This window comes from Haliotis rufescens, unplaced genomic scaffold, assembly GCF_023055435.1.
Source record: "Haliotis rufescens isolate VD_foot unplaced genomic scaffold, xgHalRufe1.0.p SCAF_7, whole genome shotgun sequence".
NCBI classification, from domain to species: domain Eukaryota; kingdom Metazoa; phylum Mollusca; class Gastropoda; order Lepetellida; family Haliotidae; genus Haliotis; species Haliotis rufescens.
In genome coordinates, this window is record NW_025964361.1 from 53770351 (window position 1) to 53783163 (window position 12813).

A 12813-nucleotide genomic window follows, 5' to 3' on the forward strand; every position below is an offset into this window, starting at 1 on the left:
TGCCAGAAGGACTCCGACATAGATCACTCTTTTTCCTGAACGTTCCAAGAAATGGCCCTCTTGAAGAACTCGTAAAAGCTATATAAACTTACCGCGCAGCTCTCGTAATCGATCATCATATAACATTTTCATAAACTCATGTAAACCATGTCGGACAAGCGCGAGGCGGTCAATGCAGACGACAATTAGCAGCGGAGGTTTCTACTTTAAAGCAATCAGAGTTGTGTCCCCTGACAGTGATGAGTGCGCAGTATGGCGTAACGCCGTTCTTGTAACATTTACGCCATACTCCATTCAACATCATACTGAGGAAAACGTTTCGATTCATTTTTACGAAGCACAAGTGCATTTCTGACACACCCATGTTTGAGAAACCCATTTAAGATAACTGGTACCAAACATATGTGTGAGATCGAATGATATGTCCTCCATTGGCTTCTGGTAATGACCTAAGGTCAGATTAAGACGGACTACTTCCTGATGATAGTCAATGATAACTTTCTCGTTCCTCGGTCGAATTTACCATCATTAATAAATGTTCTTTGATATTATCTAGTTTGCATTATAATCACCGCCTTGACAATTCACAGATATGGCTGAAACCATTTTTTTGTGGAGGGTCACACTTGATATGAGTAGTAAGCAGAGAGCCCAATGTCACTCATGACTGTTGTGTTATGTATTAATGCGCCACTGCGATCAGGATAATTGACAAACTATGTATCGATTCGATGCTGAAATAGTGTGATTTATGGATGAGTAAGAAAAAGATTGCTGATGTTGTGATTGTCATATAGCTTTTAACTCTATCTCGTGATATTCGTTTTGAAACAACTTAGTGAAAGATAAATTATATTAGTTGACAGTCTCTCGTGTAGTTTCCAAGTTATCATCCAAAACTTGGCGCGATTAAACGATATATCCTTGGAGATATGGTAACAACGAAAGTACATAACACTGTTTTGTGGGATAGACGTCATAAGAAGGGCAGTATCAATGGATGGTTCAACTGAGTTATAAACCTGTTTGCACCAATATTATAAAGTGTATTTATAGATTCAGTCTTGCATCTTGCAGTATAGTCACATACGTTTTGGTATCAGCGTCCCTTGAATGATGTTCCCCGTATAAACTGAACTAGCCGTGTACAGAGATTGAATATGTAGTATTAAACGCCATTCTAAATATGCAGCATTCGTCGGGTCACGCGGAGCGTGTGTTCGAGTCCGAGACTGGTTTGCCTGTACCCGTGACATATCTAACGTCCCGAGAAATGTGTTTCTCTAATGTTCTTTTAAGTTATCGATAAGGTCGTTTTATGAATTTATAAGATAAGACTATTTTTATATGTGGTTTAATTACATGGACAGCAAAGAATCCTATCTGCCATGTTTTATTTTGTTTTATCGAGACATCCCTTGCGATTCCATCTTGCATTTCGTTATAATTTTCAAATCGCCTAGGAATCTAGCGCAAAAACAGCACGTCACCAAATTACATTTTCCTTCGCAGATTGCAATCGACTTGAAGAGTTTCTCTGGAAATTGCCATTTCGTTCACATTCTCTATAATTACCTGAAAACATCCCTCTCCGTTCTGATAATTCCCCCAACCCCAAGCTGTGATGTTTTGAATATCATCAAGTTTTATTTCTCTAATAATTGGCAAAGCACGCACCGCATCGGGCAAAAGTTCACGCTGAAAGACGTATCCAGTATTTGAATTTTCTTTCAATTTCCTGAATTTTAAGGAAATTGCAAGGCCTATCGATTTTTCAACATTCGTAATCACCTTATGAAATTTAAACTACTAACTTAAGCTCGGGCCACAAGAAAAAACGCTGTTTCTCGCGAGATAATGAGGTGATTGTGAAACTGAACTAGGTTTACTAAAACGAACCATTGTATGAACACAGTTGTGACTGTCACCACTACCACTCCATTACATCTGTCAGATTTTTTTATTGATAAAAATCACATTTAACAATCATGAATCACGAAATCTATATCAAATCTGTAACAAATAATCAGATTTCATTCTATTTCTTGCATAATGGGATGCTTAGGGCAAACGGTGTCTTGGCCGATCGTTATCAGCGCTTCGAATAGTGCAATTCATTATTAATCTGTAATAATGTATTACAACTCAAGTATCAAATGATCGATTACTAGAGACACTGTCACTTGCTTTAAGCAACCTTTTCAACCAAACGGTATTATTGATACGAAGTACGCAATTATCTGATAATGAATAACACCATGCCAAAAAATTTACGCTTGAATGAGTGAGTGAGTGAAGGGTGGTTTAGTGTTACGCTAAAATTAATATCTTACGACAACCTTAGTGCAGGGAATGAGTGAGTGAGTATGACTTTTCGACGCTTTTTTCAATATTACAGCAACATCACCAGAATTATTTTCACACATTGTACGCATGTAAGGAATCAAACCCGAGCCCTTGGCGGGACTAGCGAACGCGTTCACCACTGGGCTGCGTCCCCCGTCTGCTTCGTGTAGGAAAGTGAATAACCATGACAATATGAACACCGATACCTGTGCGGATACGTTGAAACACTAAACCAGCCAGGAATCATGGAGTGAGTGAGTGAGTGAGTGAGTGAGTGAGTCACACAATAATATTATTGTGGGAATAAAACTGGGGACTTTGATGTGCTAAACAAACCCTTTAACCACCGCCCTTCCCGAAGAACATTGAGTTTTTTTATATGATTTTACTATCACTGACTTATTTCAAGTGGCGTTCGGGTAGCCTAGTGGTTAAAGCGTTTGCTCGTCACGCTGAAGACCCGGGTTTGATTCCCGACATGGGTACAATGTGTGAAGCCCATTTCTGGTGTCCCCCGCCATGATATTGCTGGAATATTGCTAAAGGCGGCGTAAAACCGCACTCACTCACACTTATTTCAAAGACACTTGAAATAATTACATAGGTTAAGTGGGAATCGTTTCTTTAAGGTGTGCACAATTTTATAATTACTGTTTAAACACAGATTTTCTCAACCTGTAGTTTAACAACGTTTTTCATTGACTGTCCATCACATCCCAATGAAGGAGTTTTCTGTGGGTTACAAAAATATACTCCGCCATCCTCTTCCTTAGTTTGGTAAGAATGTCCTCTCAGATATTCTTCAGACAACCCGAGTTTTATGGAGTATGAGGTGAGGTGAGGTGAAATGGGGTTTAACGTCACGTCAAAGATGATTGCACTTATATAGCGACGTGCATGTACGTGTGTATGTTTGTGTGGCTGCTTGTACTAGTCCGGACTGATGCCGATTTATAGTGCTAGCTCACTGAGATACCATGCCGCAGTTTAACATGAATACCTCACTCAGACACGTATACTGACTCCGAGCCGACCAGTCCTTGTTTTAGCCCCTTAATGCCAAGCGTCAGACAGGGTAACAACAAGTACCATCTTTTAACGTCTTTTGGTATGACGCGGCCGGGGATCGAACCACCGACCTTCCGCTCTCCGGGCGGGCGCTCTACCGCCAGACCACGGAGGCGGTCCTTATGGAGTATGACAATAATTGAATGGTAGTGAGCAGCCACTTAATACAAATAAACAAAAATATTTCATAAAAAGGGGAGCAGGAGGGGTAGTCGTCTAAGGAGTTGCGTGCCTTGTGGGTTTGAATCCAGGTTCGTCAGCACCATGCCGTGCGATATGAGAGGAGAGCCTGACGCGATGAAAGTCTTAGACGTTCTCCACTTTGGTGAAACCCACGAACATGGGTGCAATGTCGACTGATCAAGAAACACAATCAGCGCGAACCGGGATTCGAACCCATCATCATAGGTTTCTGGCACACCCAAGGGACGCAACTCTGCACAGCGGCCCGTGCCCCCACATGCAGTACAGCACCTTCCAACATCTACACACACCTCTACATCGTCTAGCACAACATCCCAAGGCTCCATGTGTTAATTGAGGGAGTGTCTTATCTGATCATGAAAAGTGATTTCCCTTCTCAACACAGAATGCGACGGGGCTGCGCCAACCCAGCTCACATACAACTGGAGATCCCTCATTGGAGAGATAATATCCGTAACACATTACCTTGGAGCCAATATTTGTTCACCACCTCTCCACTCCGTCCACGAGATGGGGTGATAGTTCCGCGAGAAGGGGAGGCTTGACGAAGTGACAAGGAGTCGATTTTGATGATGCAGCGTTGATGATGAAAGAGCAAGGCGAATTATTGAGGTATTAGGCAGTCAGGGTGATCCTTGTTCAAGGCTGTAGGGCTTTCTTACACCAAACGTCTTCTCTGACGGTTGACTTCTTACACGTTGTAATGATTTCTTCAAACATTCCAGGATTTGGGGAAAAGGTTGCATAAATTTACCCATCACCTAAAGAAAGAAATATATATTCAAATATATATATTTAAATTTTAAATTTATATCAAAGTACGCAATATGCCAATAGGCAATCTGCTGTTCTTTTATGAAAAACTGTTCACCAAGCTACATATACATTAGTGACCGACCATTTTATACTCGGTCGGAAGAGGGGGAGGGGGTTGGCAATGGATTTTATCGAAAAAACATAACTATGCTTCCGACTGCCCACACCATTGTCTGCCAACTTGTTGCAAGGTGTTTTCAAAATGGTTTTATTTAGGCTTACAGATTTATTTTTAAAATACCCCGTTTCGCAGCTATAGCTGAAAAATATCTTGTGTTTATACAAAATCACACCACCCTAGAATGTCAAATGGTAGGTACCTTAGTGACTATTACCTGTCGCCCTATCCACGTTTGGGGATGAACATAGATCACACCAATTTCCATTAACCTTATGTATATACCTCTTGACGCCCACCACCAGTTGATAACCTTGAATTTGCATCGGTCTTGTCGATGGGCCACGCATGCGCAACAATGTGACTGAACTCCTTTTATATTGACAATTAAACCAACGTCAATATATCGATTCCTGACAGTGACAGTGACATCCGACAGCAATAACCTTGCCAGTGACACAGCTTAGCAGACGGAGTGATGAACGGCCTCCATGATACCACTACTCATGTACACAGATTGAAAACTGTTGCTACGAGTGCGAGCAATGTTGCCCCTAGCCGGTATCGTCCTTGTGATAATAAAAGAGTTCTAAAACCCGTCGTCTTACCCCTGATCTCAAACATGAATTTGTATTAGTTTAACCATTCCTCGCCTCGCCAAAGTCGTTTGGGAGATAACTAACCGACCCTCCTGCTCCGTGATCTATCATCAGCTGCAGCCATGTATCTACTGCTAGCGACTGTCTTCACGCGCAGCGATTCTTTCCATTGGCTGAATGTGTCGTCTGCTTCGTAACAAGCTGGCAGGCCACGTGACCCGCTGTTGACGACCAGCAGACGACAGATTCTGTCAATCACGTTTTGATTCTGTGGTGTAATCACATTTCGTCTGAAGAACATCTTCACATGTTACCTATGGATTAACAGTGGATAGGCAATTTTCGCCTGTTTTCATAACATATCACCAGCTTGTTGGCTTTACTTATGAAAAATGGAATTGTGATATTTTTGGGGGATCACCATCCATCTGTTTTGTCTGGGATAAAACGGTTTCTTGCTTCCCAAAAGAGAGGAATTAACTTTATTCTGGCGCTGGAGTTTTGTGATCGATATCAGTTTTATCAACGTGTGTCCTGCCTGCATCAATTTAGTAATATTGTGGAATTTAACTAAACCTGGACAAAGGCACGAGAACGTTGAACTGCGATCCATATGACTCGATGGCAGTCTTTGGGTAAGTACCATATCATTGATTCCCATTGATTGACGTTATAATAATCGATAAACTAAACACAATCACACATAAACAATGTTCATCTTTCTCTCATTACAAAACAATATACATCTACTGCCTTATGGTGTCAGAAAATCAATAAAAGCATAATCACATTTTTTTCGAAAGCCTCCCCTTTTCGACAATATATCGTTATTACTCGATCTACATATTCGTAGATTATAACTAATCGTAGATTGACTAGACTTACACCATTCACTAATCAATATCCGCAACAAAACGACCACCTCGTATACGTTACATGACGTCATTTATCGAAATAAGTAATATATATTAAGCAACGTTCATATATGCTGGGAATAAGCATGTCATATAACTGTTTCAAGTAAGTAAACAGAGCTCTGTTTGATTTGTTCTTCAGCTAGATGCTTTGCGTTTGTTGTCTTCCGTGTGACCTTCTAAATCAATTGAATGCTGATACAACTACTGTGTCATTTGTTTGCTTTTCAATATATTCTGGCATCAAAGGCGATTTCACAATCACGAGCATTATAGAACAAAATAGATTAATGATTGTCGATTTTCCTTTGTCTTTAATGTGAAAGGGTCGATCAAATAATCATTAGGTTGCGCTTAGTCTGATATATGTGTCTTTCAGCCATGCTGCTGAATATGTAAATGACGATGTATTATCACAAACAGGGCCTGTGGCAGTATGATATGTATCCATATCTTTTTCATAATGCCCTAAATAATCCTTTGGCAAATCCACTGGAGACTGCCGTTTGAGACAATGGGTAATAATACCAGATGGTTATTTAAAATACATTTATTAATGTTTTACACCATCATACCAAGGAGAAAAATCTTCATTTCCAGACAGGTCACGCAGACGCATATTGGCATATGTGATGAACGGTTTCATTATAATGTATTGATGTGTAGTATATCAAAATGCACCATTTTTCTATATTGGGTGAATATTTATGGCATATACACTCGTACGTGTGAATTTTCTGACGTTGCCAGGTGCTCGTTCTCACACTGTTTTGTGTAAGATGAAGACTGTCGCAACGATTTTGTGAAATGAATTACTTTTGTGCTGCAGGCATACATTATGAAAAATGACTTAGTGTTAAATTCAAACTAGGAAGCTGTCTGTAGGAGGCTCACATCGACATATGACGTGCTAGTAAAACATTGACACATGTGAGGTCACGGAGCAAACTCGCTTATCCAACTCTCTCTTGTTTAGATCATAATTGTTTTAAAATGATGTATAGTTTTTGGATTAACGAAACATTGCGTTTTTAAGGGTGAATAATTACTTTTAATTTATAGTTCACATCACCCGGGTGTTGAGTTTGTTGAAACGTGAAGTCATTGCAATGGGCGTGACGGGCCTGTGATATTATTTCCTTACTTTCGATAACATCTTTACTTCTCGAAGTTTTCAATCGACTTTGGTGCAGATAAACAACTGGTTTACAGAGCAACTATGAAACAACAGCTGGGTTTGATAATATATGGTTACATTTAAAACAGCTGGGTCCACTTGCACACAGCGATTTTAGTGCTACGACTTATGTCATCCTATATTTCTTTACATACGCTTACATACATTAGCCGTAAAAGGCGACTATGCTTGTCGTAAAAGGCGACTAACGGGATCGGTGGTCAGGCTCGCTGACGTGGTTGATGCATGTCATCGTGTCCCAATTGCGTTGTTCATGATGTAAATCACTGGATTATCTGGTCCAAACTCGATTATTTACAGACCGCCGCCATATAGCTGGAATATTGCTGAGTGCGGCGTTAAACAACAAACCAACATACATAAACCGCAGCTCCACGGCTGATGCAATTCCCATTCAGGGCGTACAAGAACTGTAGCTCCACGGCTGGTGTAATTCCTATTCAGGGCGTACAAGGACTGTAGCTCCACGGCTGGTGTAATTCCCATTTAGGGCGTACAAGGACCGTAGCTCCACGGCTGGTGTAATTCCCATTCAGGGCGTACAAGGACCGTAGCTCCACGGCCGGTGTAATTCCCATTCAGGGTGTACAAGGACCGTAGCTCCACGGCTGGTGTAATTTCTATTCAGGGCGTACAAGGACTGTAGCTCCACGGCTGGTGTAATTCCCATTCAGGGCGTAGCTCAACGACGACTTTGTGTTTTATGGACTATAGTCTATAGACTATTGTTTACATGTATTCAAAGAAGAATCTGTGAAACAGGTGGCGCCAAAACGTGACGATATACCCCAAGGCCGCATCCCAAAACATCTATACTGAACCGCAAAATAAAACGTCACCCCAAGTAACATTGCATGAAAAGTTGTCATTAAGATATCTGGGTAATTTGTGTCAAAGTTTCTAAAATTTAACATTAACTTGTCCGGAAAAATGACATTAGATGATAAAAAAACAAAGCAGATGACAATTAAATCGATCTCCCAAACGCATCACGGCAACGGCCATGGTAACCCGATGCACGTGAGTACCGTGCAAATTGAAATGCACATGCGTCCCCCATTTCTTGCCCTATAAAAATCTACCCAGATCGGATAACATTCATTCGTTATTGAATTGCTACCACATGCCAAGATTGACAAGAAATCAGCGACACCAAGCCCTTAGACGATTGCAAGCTGGACAAACCGCCCGACAAGTAGCCAATGCATTTCAAGTCCACGTAAGGACCATATGCAGGCTCCAGCAACGGTACCAGACCACCAACACTACGGATGACCGACCACGTAGTGGAATACCAAGGGTCACCACCCGACGTCAGGATCGTCAGATTGTGAGACAGCATCTTGAAGATCATTTTGTTACTGCTGCGGACACTGCTCGACAGACCATGGGGACACACCAGATACACATTAGTGCGGACACCGTGCGTCGACGATTGACGAGCAGACACCTCCACTGTCACCGGCCACACCGAGGACCAATTCTGACACCACGTCACCACTTCAGTGGGCAACATATCACCAACATTGGCTCCACCAGCAGTGGAGAAGAGTCCTCTTCTCAGACGAGAGCCGTTACTGTATCTCAACAGCAGATGGCAGAGAGAGAGAGAGAGAGAGTCTGGCGACGCCGTGGGGAACGTTATTCGGATACTTGTGTCGTTAAGAGAGACCCGTGGGGTGGTCCGAGCATCATGGTATGGGATGGAATTGGTATTGCACAGAAGGTCTGCCCTGTGTTGTTCCAGAACATCGGTCCAGGGAGAGGCAATGGTGTCACAGCAGCTCGGTTCATTAATCAAGTCTTGAGACCACACGCCATACCTCATTTGGCACGTCGCCGCAACTACGAGATTCAGCATGATAACGCCCTTGCCCACACTGCGAGAGCAACAAGAGACTACCTCCAGCAGAATGGCATCAGAACCATGCGGTGGCCTGCCCTCAGTCCCGATTTAAATCCCATTGAGCACCTGTAGGACGTGATTCAAAGACGGCTGAATGACTTCCGACCAAGGCCGACAACTGCAGCTGAACTGCGTTAGACCTTCCTCAGTGCCTATGGCCTTCATCAACCGCCTCATCCATTCCATGTATCGGCGTTGCACGGCAGTCATCAATGCACATGGCGGACACACGAGATACTGACTTGTGATGCCATTTTCTCAGACTAGTGTTGTGTTTCACTTTAAGAACATTTGACACTTTAATTTCAATCTTGATGATCAGTTTTTTAATATGTCTCAAAGTATGTTTACAGTGTTTAGGCAAATAAGGTTTCCCATATATCTATCCATGGTGACGTTTCTTTTGCGTCTCAGTATATTTGTTTGCGCAGTTCTGGTGCTGGCAGCCATTTTGACAATGGCGGGACACCCAGATCGATGTGGGGCCATCCTTGTATATCTCGTAGTCGCATATGCGGATTGCTCGTGAAAACTAATAAATACTTACTCGCTATGCCAACACTATGCAGTGTCATTACTGCTGTGTCACATGTGGTCAATACTTTACCATTACCATCTTTTGATTCGTGCTATACTTGTGATGACAGCGTTTGTTTGTATCATCATCATCATCATCATCTTATTATTATTATTATTATAGTTGTGATGTTACATCGATATAGTTTTTGCTAGCCAGGATGTCATCACTGTTTAATGATTCTGTGGATACGTCGCAGGAATGACACATATTTTATAAGCCACCCTGTGCTTAACAAGAGTTTATTAAAGGATTTTATCTCTATATCCGTATAAAAAGATTAGTATTCTTGAAGAGATATATTTCGTAAAAAAAACCATTCTGGAATTCGTATTTCCGAATATTATTTCATTTTTTAAAGATAAACATATACTCTGCAAAACAAAGAAACGCAAAAGTAGTAAAATCGTAAATATCTGACAGGGTGTAGCCAAGTTTTTCCACGTAGCACCAAGCACCATTACAGGACGGTGGAACCGTTATCAGACAAACGGGACAACACGTGACCTTCCCAGAACCGGTCGTCCACGTATTACGACCAGAGCACAGGACAGATTCATACGGCTACATGAAAGAACCACCACGGCCACCTCTATGACTACGGCAATACCATGAGCCCAGACAATGAGGAACCGTTTACGCGCTGAAGGTATTCGAGCTAGACGACCAGTTCGAGGTGTCTTTTTGACGGACCGGCATCGTCGGCTGCGACGTCAATGATGTAAAGGTCACGGAGTATGGCCACAACTGCGATGGATACAAGTTTGGATTAGTGTCACGTTTTATGCTTTGCCGTGCGGATGGTAGACGTCGTGTTACGGGGAACGTTATGCATGAAACTGCCAACAGGAAGTGGACAGATTAAGTGTGATGATGTTGGCTGCCATCCCCTACACTGGTAGAACAGACTTAGTGCAAGTTCAAGGAAATTTAACGGCGCAACGTAACACGGATGAGATTCTTCGGCTACACGTCCTTCTCAATATGCAATAGCCTTTTTCTGGAAACACAACATCCAGGTCCTGTCATGACCCTCAAGGTCTCCAGATTTAAATCCAATTTATGGGATGCACTACAATTCGAATACGTCAGCGACCACCACAGAACCTCCGACAGTTAGCGGGCGGTGGGTTAGCCTAATGGTTAAAGCGTTCGCTCGTCACGCCGAAGACCCGGGTTCGATTTTCAACATGGGTACAATGTGTGAAGACCATTTCTTTTGTCCCCCGCCGTGATATCGCTGGAATATTGCTAAAAGCGGTGTAAAACCATACTCAGGGAGAGTGCGTGATCATTCCCCAGCCACAATGCGGGATCTGTTTGATTCCATCGGACGACGATGCCAGTTATTTTTGGACTCTAATGGTGGCCATACAAGATATTGAGAACAGATGACCTTCACCTTGAAAATATACTGTTCCATGTATGCCATGTCGAACGGGGGTTCATGACAACGGTGTGTGCCAATTTTGAACAATCGATTACCATCTGTTGATTATTTATATGATACGTCTAAAAATCACCTTTGCGTTTCTTTTTTTGCAGAGTATATATATTGTGTTCATTTTTGATAAGCTTCCAGGCAAAAGAAAATATTCACTGCTACCGTATAACGTCCAATATCGCCCATGATATATACAACTATCAAATACATGATCATCAATATTAATTAATAAATAAATAAAAATAGATAAAATACATGACGATCGTATAACCATTTCTTGTTTGTCTCATTTATAGCCACTTTCTTTTGCCCGGCAATTTGCATTTGCGGGTCTAACAAGATTTATCGAATTTTGAAACACACGTAAATCCAATATTACATCTCTCGGCATAAATCTCTCCTAATTAAAGATGACACCCATTATACTACTAGTTGACCCCTCGACACCAAGTGTCCCGTTGAAGCTACTACAACACATTAATGACCTTTCGACCTCAGTCACGTTCTGATTAAACCACCCACGACACAGTATGATTGTAAATGTGCCTCGATCCAATGCAAGGGTCGACCCTTCGAAGACATTCATTTTCACATAAAACCGCCATTGTACGCTTATAGGATATACCCGTGTCTCGAATGCAACGCTACATCGAACTAATCAACGTCAATCAATCAATAAGTGTACGTCGCATAAGGCCTAGGCCCCATGTACAAAACAGTTGGGGACATTTTGTATATATTTTATATAACGAGCATAATGACGATGCATCTCTAACATGGTTTGAACAAATTGTTTTGAATAGCATATTTTTTTGCAAAGCTGTGTATTTATATAATACTGTCTGTCGATGTACAAAGGTAAGGTTTTGAAATATTTCTGGCGCAAGTAGTACTAGTACTACGACGACGACGACGACAACTATCACTACGACTTCTGCTACGACAACTACTATTATGACGACGACTTCTACTACTTCGACGACGATGACGACTACTACCACTACTGCTACTACTACTTCTACTTCTACTACTAAATTCACTAATATAGCACCAACATTCACACAGTAAAGTATGGAGTGGACATTCAAATAGAAGGTGAAATTCAACATCCATATATTTTTTATCAGTTCTGTGCATAATCGACATTGAACACTCCATCACGTCGACCAGTATTTCTATGCAAGGGCAATGCACCAACCCTTAACAAGGTTATTCTGCGCCTTGCATTTTTACATTTACTATTGATTAACAGTGTTTATACAAAGGGTATGTTCTATGACTGAATATACATCTGAAGAATTGTGAATATCCGAAAACATTGATTGTTTAAGGCAGTCCCTAAACCTGAGATTAAATTATTTAAAAACATTTCTTTTGTGACCAACTCTTTGGGTTTTGTCGGAGAATCAAGACTGGTTATTCTCTAGCGTTGTGGTTTTATATTCCCGTACAAAACCAAAGTGAACAAAATATTTCAACCGAGTTCATCCATGTTTTTCGACCAACAAGGTCCAGATTATTCAACATAATGTTTAATAACATAATTAACATCTCTCTCTTTGGACATATACACACTTTTGAACATAAAGATAGTTTCTACCACATTGTGCCAGAACAGCTACA

The 12813-nt window shown here is 41.5% G+C and overlaps 1 protein-coding gene across 1 annotated transcript in view; it reads left to right on the forward strand.

Moving 5' to 3' along the window:
• The first annotated feature begins 5273 nt into the window (after nucleotides 1–5273).
• Nucleotides 5274–12813, forward strand: part of LOC124133690 (cyclic nucleotide-gated cation channel alpha-3-like) — a 237658-nt gene continuing 230118 nt past the window's right edge. The window contains exon 1 of the mRNA XM_046498159.2: nucleotides 5274–5786. The gene's annotated coding sequence lies outside the window, so the exon portion shown is untranslated. The remainder of the gene's footprint in view (nucleotides 5787–12813) is intronic.